We start from the raw sequence: 24,855 nt of genomic DNA, 5'->3' as shown, positions 1-24,855 counted from the left end.
AAAAATATGTCATTATGTAAAAGTTAAGACGGTGAACTTACTAATCTATATGTATGTTTTCTAATCGTCAACTTCTTATACTTTGTAGTAATTGATAAGTAATTAAGGAATTAATAGTCAAACTTTTGTGCTTGAGAGTATAAAGTCATAAAGTAAAAAAAATGGATGGAGTTCCAATATGCAATAATGAAATAATTTTTTAATAGCTGTCGTGAACGATATAAGTTCTTAAATTTGTCATTATTAAAACTCAATTTCTCATTGTCAATACACGTGACGAAAATATTGGCCGATTTCTTAGTTGTGTTCTTTACTGTCTTGGATTATTTAGGTAGGACCCCCCAAATTTATAATCCTAGATCCTTCCCTGCCTACATGTCCTATTTTTGTTCCTCAACAACAACAATATTTGCAAGTGCAACTTACGACCCAATAATGGGGGAACATTGGACATATCAAGACCAATATAGGAGCACAGTGAGAGGACTACCAGAAGAAAAAACAGCAAACTACTACAATAAATTTACTTCAATTTATTTAACGGATTTTTCACTAGGTACTACTGAAGTTTTACAAAATTCATGAGGTACCCCTACGATTTCAAAAATTCATCGGGTACCCTCTAATTTTGCATATAATGTATAAAACACTCTCATTAACTTACCGGTGTTGATTATATTAACTTAAACGAACCAAAATTAGTTGACCCCTATCCTTATTCCAATAATATTTCATATTGTGCCTGATAATGTCTTTTAAAAGCAGACAATTTTTTCTAATAGGTACTTATTACGTCATTATTGAAACTATTTCGACTGCACAAAACAAGGATTTATATCACTATAAAGGATATTTTTGGCGTAATGTGGGTTAATAAGCAAATTAGGTTGGAGTTCAAGTTATTCCAGGTCATTTAAGTTAATAGAGTCAATACCAATCAATTCTTGAGGATGTCTGATATATTATATGCAAACTTTGTACCGCCTTCATGGCTCATATGGATAAAAAAAAAAAATGCAAACTTAAGAGGTACTCGATGAAATTTTGAAAACGCAGAGGTACCTCATGAATTTTGTAAAACCTATAAGGTATCTATTTGGTGAAAAATCCATTTATTTATATTGAGCGAAAATAATGTTAACTTGCATTTTAATGAATATAAATACTAGAGTTACTACATTTCTATACTGTGATTTGTGATGATGATAAAGAATATTTCTTTTCACTTTAAAGTGTGTGGATTATGTGGTAATTCAAAGTTAGATGATATTGTCTGATTTATTTTGGAGAGCTATGTCCCTTGACCATATTTTTGGCCCTGGATACAAATAATACTAAGAGATTGTAAAGCTATATTCTTTGCTTCAGTAAGAGGTTTCAATCCCTTTGATGGTTTAATAAAGGTATGTTGTGGTGCTTAATTTATTTAGAATCTACCGAGGAGGAAAGGAAGGGGTGAATAGATTAAGTTTAGCTCTTTTTCATGCGACTTTGCGACTAATATGAAGATTCATCTAGTACTAGTGCTGTTGAGCACCCGTGATTGGAGGATTTGGAGCTATCAAAGTTTTGTACCAAGGTTCTAATGTTGAGAACTACAATTCTAATATACGCCCTTATTCTATGCTCTTTTCTCATTCTATTGTAATCTTAGAGCACCCTCAATGATGAGTGAAAAAAGATCATCTCATTATTTTTCTAATTTTTTCTCTCTAAAAAATAACATTCTAATTATTTTTTTCACTTATCTTCTTAACAATGAATCAAAAAAGATCATCTCAATTACTTTTTTTCTCTCTTACTTTTTGACCCTACCCACCACCATACAATATTTTTATTATTTACTTTTAATGATATTAAATATTCATTACTAATTGATATATTATTATTAATTAATTAAATTAATGATTTTAAAATTATAATTATCATTTTAATGATTAAGTTATCTACATAATTAGCTTTTATTAATGCGTAGCATACGTAATTAGCATTTTTATTAAGTAATTGAATACGAAATTAGCTACCACTATCTTATGCATACATAATTAACGATCTACTAATTAATTTATGAGACACAATTAGCATTTTTAATATACTTTTAAGAACGAAATACATAAAATACATAAAATGCTACATTGGTGCGACAATTATAAACTTAATTAAGAACACTCCACCAATGCTAGTTGGAAAGGAAGAACATAATCAAGAACGAAAAACATAAAACTCAATTAAGAACGAAATATATAAACTGCTCTTAATTAGCGTTATGACCAAACTTCTGCCATATATTGGCAACCAAATCAGTTGATATCTACGATCCGATAATGATAATATTAAAACCCGTCGCCATTATTACTTGTGTTTGTAGTGAATTCAGTAGTATCTATGTAGTGTGCATATGTATCTCGTTCATCTTCCACAATTATGTTGTGCATGATGATGCAAGACAATATGATGTCATTGAGAATTTCCTCATCCCATGCAAGGGATGGTCTATGAACTATAACAAACCGAGATTGCAGCACCCCAAATGCTTTCTCAACATCTTTTCAAGCGCCTTTTTAGTGTTGAGCAAATAACTTGTCCTTGTGAGTTTGAGGACATGTAGCCGATTGAATGAATGTTGCAATTCGGATATATACCATCAGTGAGATAATAACCCTAATCATGTTGGTTACCATTCACCATAAACAGCACGGGTGGTGCTCGACCTTCTAAAATATCCCTAAAAACAGGAGATCAGTGAAGAAAATTTAGGTCATTGCACGACACAACAAGAATGTCAGCATTTAGCGTCCGCAAAAATCAGACGCTAAAAACGCGGAATCGGACGCTAAATATATTAGCGTCCGCCAACGGACGCTAAATGGCTGATGCAAAACCCTTGGTCGCTAATCCACCAAATAGCGTCCGTTTAGCGGACGCTAAATATTTAGCGTCTGATGTTTTGAATTTAGCGACCGCTTCTTCGGCGGTCGCTAATTAGCGACCGCCTATGCGGTCGGACGCAGATGCTAATTAGCGACCGCGTTGGCAGTCGCTAATTAGCGACCGTTTGGCAGTCGCTAATCATGGAAGCGGTTGGTAAACTATTGGTCCGCATTTGCTTTTTTTTTTTTTTTTTTTGCTTTTGGTTAACTAGTATTAAATGTAATAGCTTTTTGCTTTTAATTAATTGATATTAAATGTAATAAGAAATAAAATGTTGCAAATACCATATACTTCTGTTATTAAGGCAAACAAATTAATCAATTCAATTATTATTGATAATAAATGTAGATACAAATGAAAAAATAATTCTAGAACTAAATTGTAGTATACTTAGAACAAAATCTAATACAAATCTTATATAATTACATGTACACTTTAAACTCCACAAAAAAAAATCTAGAACCAAAACAGACTTCAAATCTGGTATATGGATCGAAACCAACTTCAAATCTGGAACTCAAACGCAAATCTCATAACTCTGCAAATCAACAAAAACAAAGAAATTAATGAAATTAACCAAAAAAAAAAACAACTATTAACAAGAATAAAATGAATAACAAGATCTTGACTTTCTGTCTACATATAACTCGTAAGTTTCCTTTTTTTTTACAGCTCCATAGTACTGTTGGCTTTTTTTCGACAATAGTCACCTTCATCACCATAACTACATGAATGGAGCCTTTAAGAAACAGTCTTTGGTATACATACATTTTTACTAAGATACAACCAGGCTGCTATCATCTACATTGTTTAAAAAATTCAGGGTTCTGAAGAAATTGCAAAAACACAGGTTATAATCACTGTGACATAAACGGATTGCCTTCCTTTTCTGTTTTAGTTCATCCCATTCAATAATCCTCTACTAGTAGATAAGTACTTCCTCCGTTTTTGAATACTCGCAACGTTGAAATATGCACAAGGACCAAGCACAAGAGAAAGATATAGAGAGCTTAAAATAAACATATGCTAGAAAAGAGAAAGCAAGAATATAATGCAAAAATATAGACATTGCAAATAATAGAAACTTCCATAAATGGAAAATGTTAGGAAGTAAATATTAAACCAATCAACTTTCTCTATTTCCTTTATTCTAAACATCCTCCTAACAAGATTAAATGCATTAATTATACTTACCATTTACAAAAAGGTCTAATATAAAAAATCAAGGATACAACAACCATACTACATGAACTTATTTCTAAACGTTCATCCACATTTGTTGGATAGCCTACACAAGATACAAGGCTTGGGTTCATCACGAAAATTAGACATAATCACTAATCTTTGACATTCTCTACGCAAATTGTGATCCGCTTTGCTTTGTCAGATAAAGTTCACATTAACAATTAAACCAAAGCCGTGCGTTTACTTGTATTGCAAATAAAGTCTTTCTAAGCAAATATGCATAATAATCAAATAGGGAATACAGCAGGTGATTTAAGTAATTAGCCAAGGGATGATATCACATGTATAAACAGAAACCATATAACACTAAGCAGACTGACCTTAATGAGGACTCTCTCATTCATAGGCTTAAGTTCCTTGATATCATCTGCCTCCAGGATGCCAACAATGTCATCTTCCTTCATTAACAGATGGTTTGACCCATTAAACTCCAACTCAGTCCCCGCATACTTTGAGTACACTACCTGGCTTCCAGTCTGCCCCAAGTAAAATGAACAGAAAAATATCGGTCAAACAGATGAGATGTTTAATTACCGAACAACATTAGGCAACTAAACAATTACCTTGACACCAATTTCTATTTTGCTCTTCCCAATTGTCCTTCCCTCTCCAACAGCAACCACCTCACCATTTTGTGGCTTACTGAGAGCAGTTGAGGGTAGCAAAATTCCACCTGAAGGAAAAGGCAAATAGGTGGCTGCTCTTACAAAACCTTGGAAAATCTCACTAGCTACCTACTATCTTTTGTGTCATTGAAGACAACTTAGTTTTCTCAGATAAAATGCTAAAGCAGAATATACATAAAACTTGCATGATGAAATACTCAAACGAGCAGCATTCAAGCCAATTATAATATCTAGACAAATATTAATTTATGCTATATAAGATTATGTCAACTTTTCTAGCTAATTATAATTTCATCACCTATTGATTTTAGAAGCACTTATAAGGAGGTAGAGATACTATAATTTTTCACTACTCAGCTCATTCATCCTAACATATTGTATTTACTGATGAAAAGCAATAAAGAACCAACGTACATAGTTAAAGCAACTGCAATAATATACCACCTTCAAAGAGGCACAAACCCAGTAGTCTTCACAACAATCTCTCCTAAAGGCAGAAAGATCTCTTGTATTGACCAACACTATCTTTTTTCTGATTGTCGCAGATCGAGCTAGTTTCCATTGCTTTACTTGAAGGTAATTTGGGAAGTTTATCAGATCTAACAGCTACTAATGAATTTAACATATCTTGTCACAGGAAGTTAAACCAGATGGTAGCATATTATTTTAATTCAGATAAGAGATTACTGACTAGTAAATAAGTCATAAGTTAAAGTTCTTTTTTTTTTTAATCTCTTACCTATAATCTATAGCCTATACCTCAAATTCCATAATTGACAAGGATTTAATCTAATGCCTATATACAAAAATCTACATCTTAAACATGAACATCAGTTAACCATCTTAGCTGCATTCGTCTTACAAGAGTTATGTGTCAAAAATGCCATTTAAATCACAAAACTTCATTATAATTTTACACACCAAACATCAAAGGATAGTTTTAGTACTATTACCACATTCAGAATTGTAGCCATACATATATATATATATTGGCTTCACAGTGTACATATGGTTGGAAGCATACAGTGAATTTAATGTGTCAAAAATGTAGTACACATCAAGAGTGGAAGAGTTAAAGATGAGGTTATGGTTGAAAAATAGAAACCTGAGTCATGTGCCGATAATTTCGCTACTTAGAGATGTAATTGTGGATTCTTGATCTTGATCAACACTCTATCAGCCAGAGGTGTAATTGTGGTATACTGTTCAGTGAACCAGCAAATGTCAGTAATTGTTCAAGCAGACACTTTGCCATCTCATAGCACACTTGTACTCATCAGAATAATAGCCCAGCAATTTCCGAATTAATACCACTCCCTGACCAATATTCCACATTACTAGTTGATTTTTCTGGACTCCAAGAACAAAATCTTGACAATATCAGTAATTTTTATTATATCTCAGTTCATTAACATTATAATTCTATTTAGTTCTACATTTTGTTAAAAATCAAAAGTCAAACTCAATCTAAAAATATGTGGATTCTTTACATCAGAACTACGGAGTACAAACTTTGCTTAAAGTAGTTAAAAATATTGTCATTACAACAATTTTTCATTATCACCCAAATGTATATTTCAACTCGAAAACAACAATGAAGATTGAAAAACATTCACAATTGAGTACTATCAAAAGGGCAAAGACCAAATATCTAAGGGTCAAGAACCTCAGTTAATGATCAACAAAATAAAAATCGAAAAAGAGAATATAAATAAAAATCGAGAAAACGAAAAAAACATACAAAAAAAGGATTCGAAAACAAAAATTGAAAAAAAGAGAGGATAAATATGGGGTTTTGAAGGAGAATTGAGAAATTAACAAAAAAAAACTAGATCTGAAACAACCCACAAAAAACCCAAAAAAATCACTAACCCTAAAACGAAAACCTGCGACGGTGATTGGCTCAGAAATCGATCGAACCTCCTTCAAATCAGAGAAAGTGTGGTCGGACCATTGAATACCGTCGACGGTGAGAGTCTGAGAGAGAAACAAATAGAAAGGAAGAAGAAAAGAAGAGCGAAGAAGATGAAGAAAGAGGACGGTTGTGATAGAGATAGGGTTGGAAATAAGGTGGGTCGTGTTTTTTTCTTATGACCATTGAATACCGTCAGTCGTGTTAGACGGTAAACTTGTTCAACGGACGCTAATTAGCGTCCGCTCCAAAGACGGATGCTAATTTTAGAAAAACGGACGCTAATTAGCGTCCGCCCCTAAATGGACGCTAATTTTAGAAAAACGGACGTTAATTTGCGTCTGATTGTGCCAGACGGTAAATTCAGACGCTAAAAGCGCGGATTCTTGTTGTGCGAACCTGGTATCCCGAAGAAAGAATGCCGGCCATATCCATAAGTCACGATCAGCAACAACTTCAAGAACTAAAGTAGCAACACCAGCTCTTCCTTGATATTGCCCTTTGCATGCCGACGAACAATTTTTCTATTCCGTCCCAATGAATACAATCTATGTTGCCGATCATGCCCGAAAATCCACGTTATTCACCGAATTTGAGTAGTCTAGCCAAATCATCTGGAGTAGGCCGTCTCAAATACTCGACACCAAATTGGTTGATAACCCCCTTTATGAATTTCATTAAGCTATTCGAGCTGTGCTTTCACTAATTCGCACATACTCGCCAGCAAATCCGTCGCTACCCCGTACACAAGCATTCGAATAACAGTTGTACACTGTTGTAGTTGCGATAAACTTAACTGACCCGTACAATCTCTTTTTTGAGTGAACCATATATCACTTGCAATGACACTTTTCATAATCCGAAGAAAGACATGTCGCTGCATTCGAAATTTTCGACGAAATAAATGAGCTGGATAGACTGGTTGATCAGGAAAGTAATCATTGTAAAGTCGTCTATGGCCTTCCTCCCTGCCTCGATTAGACCGTTGATGATCCTCATTATCATCAGTCACTTTTGCTCTTCTATTCCTTGGTGTTGGAGTAACATTTGATATAAGAGTTGGAGCAAGTGGTGACAATATTGGTCAAGAAATCATCTATTTCTTAATCCATTCTTGCTCGAGATGATCTTCTTTCATCAGAACTAGAGGAACTTGAAGGGGAAAAGTTTAAGTTGAAGGAGTTCATTCTTGTGTTTAGGTTTGGTGTGAGAAAATGGTGAACAATATCGTGTTTAGGTTTGGTGTAAAAAATGGTGAACAAGGATGCTTGAATTATACAGCAGAAAATAATGTAAAGGGAAGTACAATAATGTAAAAAGCAGTACAATAATACATAAAAGCAGAATAATAATGTAAAAAGCAGTACAATAATACATAAAAGTAGAACAATAATGTAAAAAGCAGTACAATAATGTTAAAAGCAGAACAATAATGTTAAAAGCAGTACAATAATGTAAAAAGCAGAACAATAATGTAAAACGCAGAACAATAATAATGTTAAAAGCAGAACAATAACTTTAAAAGCAGTACAATAATGTTAAAAGCAGAACAATAATGTAAAAAGCAGAACAATAATGTAAAAAGCAGAACAATAATGTAAAAAGCAGAACAATAATGTTAAAAGCAGAACGATAATGTAAAAAACAGTACAATAATGTTAAAAGCAGAACAATAATGTAAAAAGCAGTACAATAATGTTAAAAGCAGAACAATAATGTAAAAAGCAGTACAATAATGTAAAAAGCTGTACAATTATGTAAAAAGTTGTATTTAGATGTCAATTCATATAATAAGTAAAGATTAGAATTTACACAAGTACATTTTTAAACTTTTTTTTTATTAATTGAACTTAAACATACAAATGTTAACTTTTACATAAAATTCTACATAAACATAAACATAAACTAAAATTTAAACTTAAACATAAACTAAATTGGAATGTGAACTTAAACTAAACTAAGCATAAACTAAACTTAAACATGAACTAAAATTCAAACTTAAACGTAAATATAAACTTAAACATAAACATGAAATACACTTAAACCTAACTTAACTTTAACATAAACATAACTTAAAAAATTGCATTATTCGTCAACCATGTTGTTAGTGTCTCAATCATACCCTCCTCAAATGTTGTTCGATTTTCCTTTGCATACAATGCTTGTAACATATCCATGTTCTTATGATACTCTTGCACTTTCATCATCTTGGTTTGCAGCGCTATTTCTTGTTCCTTTGCAGCAACCTTCGTTTATTGAACCTCCAATCTTTTGTCTTCTCTTTCAACAACTGCACTCCTAGCCTCTGAATGGATCCGAAGTCTTTCATTAAATGAACTAAAACACTCAATTGTCTGATTAGACACCCCTTTGACCTTAGAATTTGCTTTCTTAACACCATAGGGGTGTGGGTCCACTTCACCTCCTTCACCACTGGTAGGTGTCTCGGGCATTGAGTCGTTTCCATCAACTCTCGGCCCTTTATCGCTACTTTCGCTTCCAGGTGAATCCACATTTTCTTGTGGATTTTTGGGGTGACCACGTGGAGTTTCCAAGCATTTTCGAGGATGAACCTACCATGTTTCTTATTATGCAATAAATGAGCTTATCTCGGAACATCATTATCGTTTTGGCCACTCTTCTTTAGAGATGGCAGCGGATCCTGGACCCGGCCCGGATACCGTGGACCCACGGATCCGTTTTTCCGAGTTTGGAGCCTAAAATTATGGACCCGTGGATCCGGGTCGGATTCGAGTCCACTTGTCAGATCACGGATCCGGGTTCAGATCTGTACAATAGACGGACCCTTTTTTTAAAAAAAATGCCCACATTGGGCTGGCTGGTCCATTTTAATGTCCTAAGTCCTAAGTCTCCTAAGTTACTAAACTTCTGCCTAAACACATAAAACCCCAACTCCCTAGTCCCTCCTGCTACCAACCGGTTCCCTGCGTGTTCTCCACTAAGTTCCGCCGCGTTCTGCACCAGTTCTCCGGCGCGTTTCTGCACCAGTTCCGGCAACCGGTTTTCTGCGCGTTCTCCACTAGTTCTGGCGGCCAATTCCTGCGCGTTTCTCCACTATTTCTCCAACGTTTCTCAGGTCTTTCTCTCTCTTTCTCGAAGGCTTCGTATTGTTTGTTGTTTATTGTATTATTTATTGTGGTTGTATTGTGGTGGTTGTATATATTTTGTTTCGTTTGTATGGTTGTGGTTATGGTTGTAGTGACAAACCAGTTCCGGTTTTTGTTTGTTGTTTGTATTGTTTGTGGTTATTGTTTCGTTTGTATGATAACACTGTTGTTTGTTGTTTATGGTAAATAGCATTGTGGTTATGGTTGTAATGACAAACCAGTTCGTTTGTATGATAGCACTATTGTTTGTTGTTTGTTGTATTGTTTCGTTTGTATTGTTTGTTGTGGTTTTTGGTTTGTTAGAGTTAACTTTAAGTGAATTTGATTTCTTTAGGGTTGAATTTGAAGAATTAAAGTATAGTGAATGTTCTCTTTGCCATTAAATTTCGAATTTCGTTTGTATGTTAGTATAGTTAAGTCAATTGATTTCGAAGTTTAGTTAGTATGTTAGTATAGTTAGTATGTTAGTACTTGGTATAGTTAGTATGTTAGTATGTTATTGTAGTTAGTATTGTTTAAATTGAATTGAAAATTAAATTGAAAAATTGATTTGAATTTATTGTCAAATAATATATTCAGATTTTAGAATATGGATGGAGTTACTCCTAAAGATAGTGATGTCAGTTCTAGTCACCCTAATGAACAACCATTTGAGGTGCTTGATTTGGATGGGAAGAAGGGATTCCGAAGGCTTTGTTGAGGGTGACAAAGAAAAGAGCAAGTTGTGTTCTTAAGTCAAATAAGAAACTAACTTCGGGCATGAATTTTTTTGAGTTGGTTATGGTTAATGGTGTGAAAAAGGCAAAGTGTAAGAATTGTAAAAAACACTCTCTTATAGTGGAAGTAGTGGGACTTCACACCTCCTCAAACATGCCAAGAAGACATGTTCAGCAAGACATTTCAACCTTGCAGTGGGTCAAACACAGTTGAAGATCAAAGATGAATCATATGGATCTACTTCTTTGGCGATTAAGGAAAAGCAAAAGAAAGTGATATTTGATCAAGAAGTTTCGAGGAGGGAGTTGGTTAGAATGGTGGTAATCCATGAATACCCGTTGTCAACTGTTGATCACATGGGTTTTAGGAGCTTTGTGAAGAGCTTGAATGATAATCTCAAGATGATTTCAAGAAACACATTGAAGTGCGATGTGTTGAAAATGTACAACAATGAGAGGAGTTCGCTTAAAGTTTTGTTGGAGAATAGTGAGGGTAGAGTGGCTATTACAACTGACATGTGGACTGCTTCCAACCAAAAGAAAGGGTATATGGCCGTGACATCACATTTCATCGATCAAAATTGGGTCTTGCATAATCAAACATTGAGGTAATGTTTTGATTAGTTTGTTTATTTTATAGTTATATGATAATAATTTAGTTTTGTTTAAAATAAATAGATTTATGTTACGTCATTTTATTTATTTGTATGTATGGTTTTGTATAGGTTTTGTTTTGTTCCATGCCCGCACACCAAGGGGGTTATTGCTAAGATTCTATGGATTGTTTTTCTCAATATTGTTTGAGAACAAAATTTCTTCTATTGTTGTTGATAATTGTACAACAAATGATGCCATGATTAATGTGTTAATGGAGAAATTGGAAAGTATTTTTAGTGTTGGGTGGAGACTTTTTACATATGAGGTGTAGTGCTCATATATTTAAATTTGATTGTTAAAGATGGGTTAAATATGATTGATCCGCAATTGTAAAAGTTCGAGAGTGTATTGCTTTTTGGATGTCTACCCTTAAAAGGATTGAAAAGTTTGAAGAGGTTTGTCGTGTTTTGAATATGACTAAGGTTAAAAGGGTTGGTCTTGATTGCAAAAACTAGATGGACTTCTACCTTTTTGATGCTTGAATCTAGTTTGCCTTTCAAAGAAATTTTAATAAGTTGAAATGTTTAAATAAAAGGTTGAAATTTGTTGTTCCTAGTGAACATGATTGGAATATGGCTACTATTGTTTGTCAAAGTTGGAAATTTTCTATAAGGCGACAAAGGTTTTCTCTATTAGGAATCGTCCTACTTCGAATTTGTTTTTTTCGAACGGTTTGTGAGATTAGACTTGTTTTGAGTCGTTGGATGGAAGATGGAGATAATGAGGTTGTTAGGACTATGGTTAAGAGTATGGTTGAAAAGTTTGACAAATATTGGTCACACATTAATGGGATTTTGGCCATTGCCGCTATTTTAGATCCAAGAAACAAAATGGATTGTGTGACTCATTATTTTGGGAGGTTATATGGAGATGGTGCTAATGTTGAATTGATAGAGTAAGGAAGACTCTTGATAATCTTGTCCTTGAGTATCAAATAAAAGTCATGTAGTGAATGAACAATCCAATTAACAAAAGGGTTTCATGAGGATGGTGATGAGGATAGTTTGCTAGACAAAGAGACTAAAAAAAGAGTGATGCCGATGAAGGGTAAGGTTGAACAATACTTGGAGAGTGCTACCGAACCCGAGGATAATGCATTTGATGTTCTTGATTGGTGGAAAAGAGACAAACATTACCCTACTTTGAAAAAATTGCAAAGGATATTCTTGCAATTCCGGTCTCATCGGTTGCTTCGGAAAGTGCATTTAGCATGGGTGGAAGAGTGGTTAGTGCTCACCGTTCTAGGCTTAGCTTTGATGTGTTTGCAAAATTGGATGATTGATGATGTCAAAGGTAATTTTAACTTTATAAGTCGTATATACTTATGGTTCTCCCTCTTATTTTATAATTGATATTATTATCTATTTTTTTTTCTTTATAATAAAGACACCCTTGAAGGAACTCATGTTTGTTTCACTACTAATGAAGATTGTGAGGCTGATGCGGAAATGATAGATATTATTGACATGGTAATGCTAAGAAATTTATTATTTACATAATCATGAGTAATTAATGATATTTACAAATATGATATCATAGATCTTTTTAATAAATTTTTGTTGGTTGGTTTTATGTTGTAGGATGTTGATGATATTAGTAGCGACGAAGATTAGAGCTCTTGGGAAATGGAAGTGTGGGAGATGAACATTTCACGATGAAATGTTGTTGTTACTTTGTTTCTTTTTCATTATTATTATTCGGATTGTTATTTGGAAGACATTTGTGTAAAATTTATTGTAGTTTTATTGGTTTTTCTATCTTAGTTGTAATGAAATTGATCTTCCATCCGTTGGAGATGTGAACAATTAGCGTTTCAACGCTTCGGAAATCATTTTAATCGCTTTGGAAATCATTTTAATATCACAAAATAGGTGAAATTGCATGAAATGAGTCGGATCCGTTTCGGACTCGGATCCGCAGGATCCATAGGATCTGGATCTGGGTCCAACTTCCTTAGATCCGGTGGATTCGGGACGGATCTGGATCCATGGTCTGAAAACGTATCTAGATCCGGGTCCACCTGGACCCGGTCCAGATCTGACCTATTGCCATCCCTACTCTTCTTTCTTGCAGAGCTTCATCATAAAATGCTGCCCACCTTACAACCCGTGGAGCAAGTACACTCCAACGACCTTTCACCATATCCGCATTTCTTGGAGCAAATTCTGTTGGGTTTGTTATTCTTCCTGCCTTAAAAGCTTCCCAAACATTTCCCCAAGAGACACCTATTTTTTTTTGGCTCGTCCCAGTACCTTATCAAGAGAAGTGTTCATAAATGCTGAGATAAGATTTTTATCTTCAACATGATCTCAAACCCTCTTACCACCAGAACTTGCTTGTGGGATAAATGGATTTTGTGATTGAGTGGGTTGTGTTTGCGGTGGTTGCTGAGATTGATTAGTTGATAGTAATCGCGAAAATAATTGAGTTGGCTGAACAAAGTCATCATAACCATCAGAATCATCACCTTCTTGGTATTGACCACCATCATCATCAACATCATTGTTTGGAGATGAATCTTCTTGGTATTGAGAAAATCCATAATTAGGATCAGGTTTGACAATATGAAAGGTTGTTGGCATTTTCAAATGGAGATTCATGGTAGAGGTCCTCATATTGAGGAGAATAATATTGAGAATTTTCACCCATTTGATTGGTATTTATCTAAGATGGTTGACGATAATTTGATTGATTTTGAGAGGGTTGACAATAATTTGACTGATTTTGAGACGGTAGACGATAATTTGACCGATTTTGAGAGCTAATTAAGCAATTTTTTTGCCTAGGCATTTGGTTTTTTGAGCGGTTTTGGGGTTGATTTCCTATATATTTAAGATGATTAGCATCCATAATTATAAGAATTTGAAAATAAAGAGCAATGGAAGAAGAGTTAATGAAATAAATTAGAGCAAATAGAAGAAATTAGTGAAGATGGAGAAAATTAAGTGTGTTCAAAATACAGCAAAATGAGTTTCTATTTATAGATCTCGAAAAAATAGAGCCGTTGGTATTTTATATTTTTTGATTTATATTTTTTAAAATATAACCGTTGCAAAATTTACAACAGTTATATTTTAATTGCCCAATAGGAATAAACCACGTCTAAAGGGTGACAAATGTCACGCTGCAACGCCGAGGGTCATAAACCAATTTTTTTTTGGTTTTCCATGCAGCAAAACACAGATCTTTATTCACAATCATCACTAAGGATGCTCTTATGTCCTTACTCCTTTACAGGCCCGACTCTTTGCCGGTTCAACCTGTTCAACCTAACAGGGCCTCAAATTCTGGAGGGTCCGAAATGGTAGATTCCAACTGGTAGGTAGAAGAGAAAAAAAAAAGTAAACAATAAAACCAACAACAATATCAATTAGCGAATTCCACACACCAATGGTGGAATTCTCTTTCCTCTTGCTATCTAAAAAAATCTCAAGATATGATTTCAACTTCCCATATTAATCACTATATTAAAGCTATTAATTACTTTCTCTCTTTCTTCAAAGAAATCATATTAAGAACATTTATACATTTTTTTTTTTACCAATTTCAAGGATTCTTGTATACTTCTATATGTTTTTTAGTTTTTTTTACGAGATATATGCGTCTGAGTTAAAGGAGAAGAATTGACAGAAACCCATGTGAGTTGAATTGAAAAATCATTAAAGATTTAATTTTTACCATAATATCGAGAGGTTTTTTTATTCATTAATCATTAAGATAAGAGCACTATTTTACATAAAGCTATTTACTCCATAGAAATTAAGCACTCTTACAATCTGATTTTTTCAATAAAATTTACAAAAGCTGAAATTGGTATCAGAGATTCCGAACATGGTATAATAGCTTGCAAAGGAGAACTTTTCCAGTTTATCATTCTTAACTCCCCAAGGACCCAAGAGACCTTTTATGTATATTTTGTTGAAAATTTTGCGAGAACCAACATGTGCAGACTGACACGTGATTCACATCTCTTCTTCTTCTTCTTCTTCTTCTTCTTCTTCTTCTTCTTCTTCTTCTTCTTCTTCTTCTTCTTCTTCTTCTTCTTCTTCTTCTTCTTCTTCTTCTTCTTGTTGTTGTTGCACGGGTCGGGCTATGCCAACCCAGAGGACAAGACAGCGGGCCAAATCACTATTGCATCATCTGTCTTGCGGATTTTGGGCTGCGCCATTTTGGGCCAAAATTTTCAAAAATAGCGTCATAACACGCATAAGTCATAACTAATGTGCATGTTGGGTTGGGCTCATAGCACTCCACATGCCTGTTGTGGGTCGTTCTCACAAGTTGAGTCTTGCTTTTCCCATAACTTATAGATTCAAAGCTTTTCTTAAATTTTAATGATCAATGATGGCCTCTCTCAGCCCACTTCCCTCCATCTTGTTTCATCACAGTTTTTGTTTCTTTCAATGTGCATACGGAGCCTATCTTGTTGTTATACTATTTTAAGATTTCAACTGATATTAAATATTTACTAACAACATCAAGTTTTGCGGGCAATAAGTAATCGGAGACAACATATTGCAAGAAATGGTTGTAGAAATAGGGGGTACCCACGTGCTTGGTGGGTTGCAACCACGGGCTAATTCTTGAGCTATCAGTGGGCTCGTGCCAACTACAGGTCAAATCAAAATTTTAATGTCTACATACAGATCGTGACCCATGCACTCAGCATGCCTTATGCCTTGTTGGGAGTTTGAGGGTCGGACAGGTGTCCTTTGTGGGATATCCTGGCCCAAGGCTAGCTCTACTTAGCGCGCGTTAAGGTCTTACCCAGTACCAAACTCATATTCTTGTCGCTATTAGGAAATAGTATACACTGCAACATCCTTTCCAGAGGATACCATCTAACAACTAAAAAAGATCATCACAAAAGTATAATTTCCTATGAAGTGGAAGATAGTAGTAATGTTTGATTGATAAAAACATGGGAAGCCCATACTTCCCACAAAAATAAGGAAGCGATTATCACTTTTTTTCTCTTTCTTCTCTCTCTTGTCTTAATCCATTTCTAGATATAATCTCTCATAGTTGAAGTCTATAAGACTCATATAACATTGGTATCAAAGCTTTTTTTTCCTCAAACACCCACTTTTCGCCATTAAAACATAAATTCAAAGCTTCAAGAACATTTCAGTTCTTACAAATATTTTGTGCATATAAGTTGTATCCAATTGGAGATGAATTGTACATTTTTTACAACAGATATTTTATTCATTGGATTTTAAGAACTTGATTATGGAGTTTACATATGACCATGTTTATTTTGTTTTGATAGGTCTCACTTCTAAGAAGTTAGTTATGCCTAAGATAATTTCTACTAAAACCTTAGAAAATGATGTGCAGTTATGTTTGTTGTAAGTGAGGCAAGTTTTTAAAGGGGAAGAGTGTGTCTTACAACAGATAATGGCTTCACAACAACAGAAGAAGGTTCAACAACCACCTGAATTGATAGCTTATTTGCAATAGAAATATGTTGGAGTTTTTGCAGACCCAAATGCTTTACCTCCACTGAAGGGGTGTCTTTGATCATAGAATACCTCTGGTGAAAGGGTCTACTGCAGTTAATATTAGGCCTTACAGATATCCATTGAAACAGAGAGATGTGATAGAACAACTCATACAAGAGATGTTGGATAAAGGTATTATACAAAATAGCTCTAGTTTTTTTGCTTCTTTTGTAGTTTTGGTAGGCAAAAAGGATGGTACATGGAGGCTTTGTTTGGATTATAGGGAGTTGAATAATAAGACTATTAAAATTAAGTTTTCTATTCCTATTGTTGATGAATTAATTGATGAACTAGCAGGTGTGTAGTATTTAGCAAGTTAGACTTTAGAGATGGGTCATCATCAAATGGGAGTGCAACCTAATGACGTGTTTAAGACAACATCTAAAACACATACATGACATTTATGAATTCTTGGTTATGCCATTTGGCTTAACCGATGCATGTGCCTATTTCCAAGGTTGGATGACAACTATCTTTAAACCCCCGCTTAGAAAAAATATATTGGTATTCTTTGATGATATATTAGCATATAATCCGTCTCTTGAAGCTCACTGGATTCGTCTTACTGGAAATTTCATCCACCCTGTTGAGTCATGTAGTATTTTGATGATTGTAAACAAATGATGATTATCTAACTAACATGTGTGTTTGAGATGTGCATATTACATTAACATGAAACAAGTCATTAAGGTTGAATATATCACATCATGAAGGTTTCCAACAAGTGAAGTTCCTAAAAGAGTTCCTATAAGGAACACAAATAGAGCGGTTCCTAGGTACATCCTATGAGGAACATTGAATATGAAGTTCTGGAGCAGTTCCTGAGTGGGAGCAGCAATATAACGTTTCAGAGTTGAAACAAGAAGTTCCTGAGCAGGAACTATGAGTGCGAAGTTTCTTAAAGGAACTAGCACACTGAAGTTCCAAAGGTGGAGCATCAACATGCGGTTCTTGAGTTGGAGCAGCATGGAGCATGAAGGCAGAAAATATGAGTTTATTTTCTAGGATTCATGTAAGTATATGGAAACATGAAAGGTAATGGAACAAGGTCTAAAGGAACTCGTAAGGTCAAAGGAACTCGTGGAACTTAGAGTCAAAAGTATTTAAGAGTCAATAAATCTGATGCATATTATTATCTTAATCTATAAGAATTTATTAGAGTTTATTTCTTAATAAATCTCTACGTGGTTAAATATTTATAAATAATATGTGTTAGTTGTTTTAGGATAAGTTTTAGTTTTAAAATAAAAGATAAGTTTTAGTTTTAAAATAAAAGATAAGTTTTTAATAAAATCGGTTTCTTTAGGAATCTGATTTTAATTAATTTAATTTTATCTTTTTAGTTTTTGGAAATAAAAAGGCTAGATTTATAATACGTATAATGAGTATTGTTAAAGAAATTGTCTGTCTGTTCCTCTCTAAAGGAACAGACGTGGTAGTCTATAATCTAAGTTAAAGGAACTAACTATTAAAAGGAACTAGACTTAGATGGAGCATTACAACGGAAGTTATGTCAGTTGAGTAAATATGCCTAGATTATAGGTAACCGTTTTATTTAAGGAAAAATCTGATTTTATGGAAAATCTTTTTAAGGAAAAGATTTTATTTTTCAAAAGATAATAAAAATATTATTCGGTTTTTACGGAAGAAATTTAAAGATAATATTTTTATTAAAATAATTTAATTTCAGATTTAATAATTAATATTTTTTAATTAAATCAGATTTTCAAATTAATGCCAAAGTGGTTGCTAAAATTTAGGAAGCAGTAACTTAATTCTCTCCCACGTTTAACAGTGATCATGGAGATCATGGGATTGTTAAGGAACGTGTTCCTTAAGGAAGGAACATCATGGGATAATGGTTTAACCACTAACACATGATTAATCCACGTTCATTCTAAAAGACTGCTATAAATATACAAGTTCAATTATTTCAATTGTCTGACTAGTGTCATTCATATGTCTGACTATGATATTGTCTGACTAGTGTCTTTCCATAGTGTTAGACTTATGTCATTCCATAAGTTTGGCTTAAGGAATAGCGTTACAAAAAATATATTTTCTATTCCTTGTTTGAGTCAGTTCCTTTGAGTTTCAAGTTCCTACGAGTGCCATGTTCCTTTACAGTTATTCAGTTTCTATATACTAGAGTTAAACCAAATTATCAAGCGTCTGTATTTGAGTTTGGGGTTAAAGGGTTTGAGTGAACTCTTGTAATGGGAACTTGGTAAAGGGTTTGAGTGAATTCTTGTATTAAGTTGTGTTAGGAACTTGAGTAAGTTCGAGTTAGGAACTTGAGTAAGTTCTTTTGTGTATGCGTAGACTTAGGGTGAAGTCTATCTAGGGGTGAAGGGTTTGAGTAAACCTTTTGTAAAGAGTTGTGGGAACTCTTGAAAGACTTAGAGTTAAGTCTAGAGTATAGAGTGGAGATTGTGAGAGAGTTGAGTTCCGAGTGGAACTTGAGTATGTAATAGGTTGAATCATAGGAGATTTCCTATTATAGTGAAGAGTTTAAATCCTGAGTAGGTTTTTCTTCTTCTTGTATTGAGACAAGAAGTTTCCACGTAAAAATCTCTCTTGCACTTTCAGTTCCTTATTGCTTATGTTTTAAATTCCGCATTATTTGGGCAATAAGTTCCACACTACAATTCACCCCCCTCTTGTAGTGTTCCTAGTGAAATAACAATTGGTATCAGACCGGAACTCATTGATAAGCAGGAAACCCTGCTGAGTTAAGTTCCTGCAAGAAGAAAGAACACGTACGAGAAAGGAACTCCACCCGATGTCATTCAAAGGAACAAGTGAAGGCTGACTTTTTATACACAATTAAAAGTCACACAAGGATTATGAACAACCCTTTGATGTAAGTATCTCTTCCTTGAGATATTCTTTATACGCATATATTACATTGGAACTTGTTCCTTATAGTATTTCTAGTAAGATTGTTTTATTTGGCTTTGATGTTTTTATAGAAATTTAGGATAACTTTAACATTGTTTTCTAAAAAAATTCAGATTTCCAATTTCTTTAAAATATCAAAGAATCATATACTAGAAATAGTTGAAGGAACAAGTTATATGGAACAATGCATATTTGTGTCTTTGGAACTTGGTTTCTCATCTTAAGAAAATCCATTATTTTTGGCATGTTATATCGCTCATATTAGTATTCATTTGCCAAATGATAGTTTTATTATGCATCATGAATATTTGAAATATTTCTTATGTCGGTACATGATGTTCCTTGTTAGTAGTGGTAGATTGTGCGTGCATCATGAATATGGATATTTTATGTTGCTCCTACTAACAAGAAAGGACCCAACATATATTTGGGTACCAAAAACCAAGAACTTGCTTATTTTGCAGGTAATGTGAAAGGAACTGACATCTCTTGATGTAGAGGTTAGTTGTTTCTAGAAAGTAGTTCTAGACATGAGTTCCTATGACTACAAAAGCTAGAAAAAGTATGTAAAAGGTGAAATATATTTCTTAGGAAATTGGGTAATAATCTTTACTACTATATATCTTGGTCATTATTATTATCAAATTTGATTTTTGATATCTCTATAAATACATGATTGAAGAAGGTTATGAAAGAGAAGTTGTTTTATGGTTGTTACATATATATGAATTATTTCAATCTACCTTCTCTTCAAGTTTTTGTGCAAGTAAAATTATATTGTAGGTTTGTCTACGGATATAATTAATATTGGTAAAGGAACTTATGGATGTAATAAGAGAATGATCGTCAGTTCCTCTGAAAGGAACAGACGTATTGGCACAACTAAAATGATTCAAACGAACTCTAATATAATCACACGAGCATAGTAATTAAGCATGAATCAACAGATCTATTAACTGATGTTCATTTTCAAATAATAATAGAAGCTTAATTAAGGCTATAATTTAGGAAGGTTTTAACGAAAAAGATTTTGACTAAGTTACATCATTTTAAAGATTTTTTTTGGTTATGGAAAGATTTTAATAAAAAAAAAATTAAATCTTTTATATTTAAAGATAAACCTTCTTAGATATTATTAAAAAGAATTGAAATTAAACTCTTATTTAGGATAAGAAAAGATATAAAAATCATGCTTAACAATTTCCTAGAATTTAGGATACTGGATATAACACGTTCAATTGAACGTATACAAAGTGGTACATGATGTGCTTGTTCCTCAAGGAAAGGAACAACGTGTAAATCCATGATCCTGTGATCTAATCTCATATTAATCTAAATAACTATTATATAGGTCTAATTAATGAAGTTCTAAGTCTACTGACTAAGTGATTAAGTGAGTTAAGTAATTAAAGTCTTAGTGCTTTTATTCTCTTATAATAGCAATTGTTCCTTCTACTTATTCTATTTCCACCAAATTAAATGCTAAAATCAGCTTCTCAAATCAAGAAACATTGACTATTGATTTGAAGGAGCGATGGTAAACAATATTAGTGGAACTATTAAATGTATATAATAAAATTTGGAACAGTTTCAATTCTTTTGAAATCGATTTCGTTCAAAGGAACAAAGCAGAAGTTCCTTTACATATGAGACTATATTTTTTAAGGAACTTTATTTCATTATATGCTTTAATATATTATCTCTTTTGACTAACCTACTAATATTAAAATGCACAAAGTATTTCTTTTTGGGTTCGCTTTATGGATTATATTTCTTAGTTTATGACAACCCAAATGAAGGAACAAACAATATTTAGTGAGGGGAACAACTCGTAAGATATAGCTCGACAACGAGTGTTCCAAGAAATATGATGATAGACAAATCAACATTACTCTCGCTATATGCTTATGATGAAGGAACTGTAGCTTCAGAAACCAACGTAAAATGGTAAGACTGTTTAATAATCAAATGTTGGTAAGTTAAGTTCTTGTTTCATTGTATACATATTTATTGGCGAAATTAATGAAGCACTTTATGTTTATAGTTTTTAAAGTTCACTAACTCTGGTTCTCTTGCAATTAAATTGTGTCTTCAATAAAAGCTAGAAATGTCATACTTGAAGGGAATCAAGTAGGGAACACATACTTTGTGGATCTCAATTTGGTTCCTAACAACATGACATGACTAGTCATTATTGAGGATGATCTACTTATATCTATCAAAATAATAACATTCTAACTTCATCATGGTTGACAAATTTAGACCAAGGAACTTGATTATAGGTATATCTTATATCTAGTTCCTAAAGGTATACGTTTGTATATTTGTCCATGAAGATAGTATGTGATCTTATCTTCTTTCAAAATTTGGTGTGCATCACAATTCTTCGAACCTTTTCACATGAATTTGCGTGGCATTTTAAGTGTTTAGATTAGAATTTTGAAGGAGATTTTTCTTGTTTATAGTTATTTAAGGAACACTTGATTCTTTCCTTTAATCGCAAAGTAAGTATTCCACATAATGTGAAATCATTGCTAAGAAGATTAAAAGTATAAGTGTTCATAAATTATTATATTCAAGATCTAACCATGGAACCAAGTTCCAAACAAGTTTGATGATGTATGCAGGAACAAGGAACAAGTTAGAAAAAGCAATCGATGTCACTTGCTAAATCATCAACAAAGGATGATTATAAGTTGATCAACAAGACATCCTATGACATCTTCAAAGGAGAAAACATTGGTATTATATTCTTAAGCATTTGATTTAAGTGTTTTGGAATTAATAGCAATAAGAATCATCTAAGGAACTTTAAAAATAGAAGCGATGAGGTAGTGTTAAAATGCACCTCTAATTGTTAAACACAAAGAGCTTATAGCAAAATGATATATAATGTGTTATGAAGAGTTGACATATTTATTATGAGTAACTTGTTTGTTCCCAGTAAACAGGTCAAAGATGATTATTATTTGTTATGTTGAACTCACAAGTTTCTGTGCAGCTAGAGTTCTTAATATGAAATATGTCACTCTAGAAGTAATAATAGTCAGCTATATGAACGTATGGAAAAGAGCTTAAAAATGAAGATCAAGTTCAGGTTCATCAAATAAAATTTTAACTCAATGAATATGTGTAAGCGAGTTCCTACACAATTAGTAGGAACAAACAGTTCCAACAATCGAGTTTCTTGATTCTAACGGAACATAAGAAGTTTCCTTATGGCTCATTCACAGAGACATAGGCAAAGAAACTTTATACAAGGAGTTTCAACCAAAACCTTGGAGACATCAGAAATCTCATCCAGTGAAACTCATAATAAGTGACATATCCAAAGGTATGCAAACTAGATCTCAGTTAAGGAATTTTTGTGCATTTCATGCGTTCCAATCAATGATGGAACCATGAAATCATGAAAAATCCCTAACTGACTCTGATTGGATCATTGCCATGCAAGCTAAATTAAATGAGTTCGAAAGAAACAAGGTATGACATCTAGTTCCTTCTTCTAAACAAAAAAAAAATAATTGGCTTAAAACGGGTGTTTAGAAATAAACTAGATGAGTATGGAAAATTTTTTAGGAACAAAGCTAGACTTGTAGTAAAAGGTTATAATCAACAAGAAGGAAATTGACTATGAAGAAACCTTTGCTCCTGTTGCTAGTCTAGAAGCCATTAGAATTCTAATTGTTTTTGTTTCTTACATGATATTTAGGACGTTCCAAATAGATTTTCAATGTGTTCAAATTTTTTTTTTTTCTGAAAATCTACGAGGAACAACATCAAGTTTCTTCTTGAAAAATGATTTCAAAATTAACAATAATTTCTGTTTTCAAGAGGAATTGACTTAGTAGTTGTACATCGTAATATGGATAATATGCTTGGTACACTAACTATTTTATGCAAGAGTTTTTGCTAACCTTATACGCAAATGAGTACACGAGCATGATAAGGGAACTCAACTACTCTCTTGGAGCATAATGATATTATGACAAAAACATGTCAAGGAACTTTTGAAGAACGATGAGTATGAGTCAAGTTGGAATGGAAGTATCCATCAGATGTGAAGACATCAAAATGATGGAACTAACAGTTCGGGAATTCAAAAGTAAGTCATCAAAATCAGTCCAGTACTTGAGGTAATTCTATATTCATGGTGAAATATGACTTAAGTTATGATGTTCCTATTCACATTAATATATTACATTGTTAAAATTTATTAATCTGAATGCATAAATTTTAAAGTCTTGCTTTAAATTATGTGAATATATGTTCTTTATAATTTCACCTATTCATGGACTGTTTAGAGGAACAAGACTTAATGAAGTATGACTTGAGCATAAACATGTTCTTTTCCAAAAGTTTTGTCGAATTGGGTTCTTACATATACTAAAATTGAAGTGATTATATGCACACTAGAGTAAATATGTTACACTTAATTTTTGTGTCGTAAAGGCATATTCCCTTGCCTAAGAGTGTTAGAGGTCTCATAATAGAATTGTGGATGCTGTCAAACATGAAAGTCCTAAGTTGCCAAAGATACAATGAAAGAAACCTTGTTGGAACAAGAGGTAAATTCCCTTAATATATTTCATTTCATTTAACTTTTAGAGGGAACAAACCTATTCTTAGCCAACTATCAACAGTTCACACACATTTCTTCAAACACCCTTTGATTAATTAATTTATCATTCCATTCATATCCTGTCACTTCAAATATCCTAATTCCCGTGTGCTCTAAATTAAAATTCATGACTTTTTATGGTTCAATGATACATAAAGAGTGATAAATGGTAAATACATTTTGAGGGGAAAGTTAAGGAAGAAGTGAGAAGCAAGTATTATATGTTTTAACAATTGATGCTAAAAGATATATCATTAGATGGAGCTACTCATATAAGTTCCTAATGATGAAGGAATGGTAAAGAACTCAGGGAATAAGGAAGGAATCGATATATATGTTTACTTCTTTGTGGTGGTAAATGTGACATTCTAGAAAAGTCAAACAACTTGTAGTGACACCCTTAAAAAAAAAATAAAAATAAAAAATAAAAAAATAAAATAAAATAATAAAATAAAATAAATAAATAAATAAAAATAAAAGGGTAAACAAGGGTGACCAAATCTTTAATATTTCCTAGAAGTCAATATGTCATATATATGGTTGTGAAGATGCTTACTCATGAATTTGATGAGAAGAGGAACATGAGCGAAAAAAATGGAAGAACTTGATTACAA

General features: G+C 33.1%; 1 long non-coding RNA gene across 2 annotated transcripts; it reads right to left on the bottom strand.

The window, feature by feature from the left end:
- Positions 1–3,244: 3,244 nt before the first annotated feature.
- Positions 3,245–6,899, bottom strand: LOC104883556 (uncharacterized). Of its 2 annotated transcripts, none has more exons than XR_007269064.2 (5): positions 6,675–6,899; positions 5,908–6,004; positions 4,740–4,917; positions 4,497–4,652; positions 3,245–3,469 (listed from the first exon to the last, which is right to left on the bottom strand). It is a non-coding gene; the product is annotated as an uncharacterized LOC104883556 (long non-coding RNA). The 2 variants fall into 2 exon arrangements; XR_007269063.2 differs by having other exon boundaries at positions 4,740–4,849; positions 6,675–6,894.
- Between the last annotated feature and the right edge of the window lie 17,956 nt (positions 6,900–24,855).

This window comes from Beta vulgaris, chromosome 8 (assembly GCF_026745355.1).
Source record: "Beta vulgaris subsp. vulgaris cultivar EL10 chromosome 8, EL10.2, whole genome shotgun sequence".
Taxonomy (NCBI): Eukaryota; Viridiplantae; Streptophyta; class Magnoliopsida; order Caryophyllales; family Amaranthaceae; genus Beta; species Beta vulgaris.
Note: the sequence above shows the minus strand (reverse complement) of the source record. Positions and strands in the feature narration are given on the sequence as shown.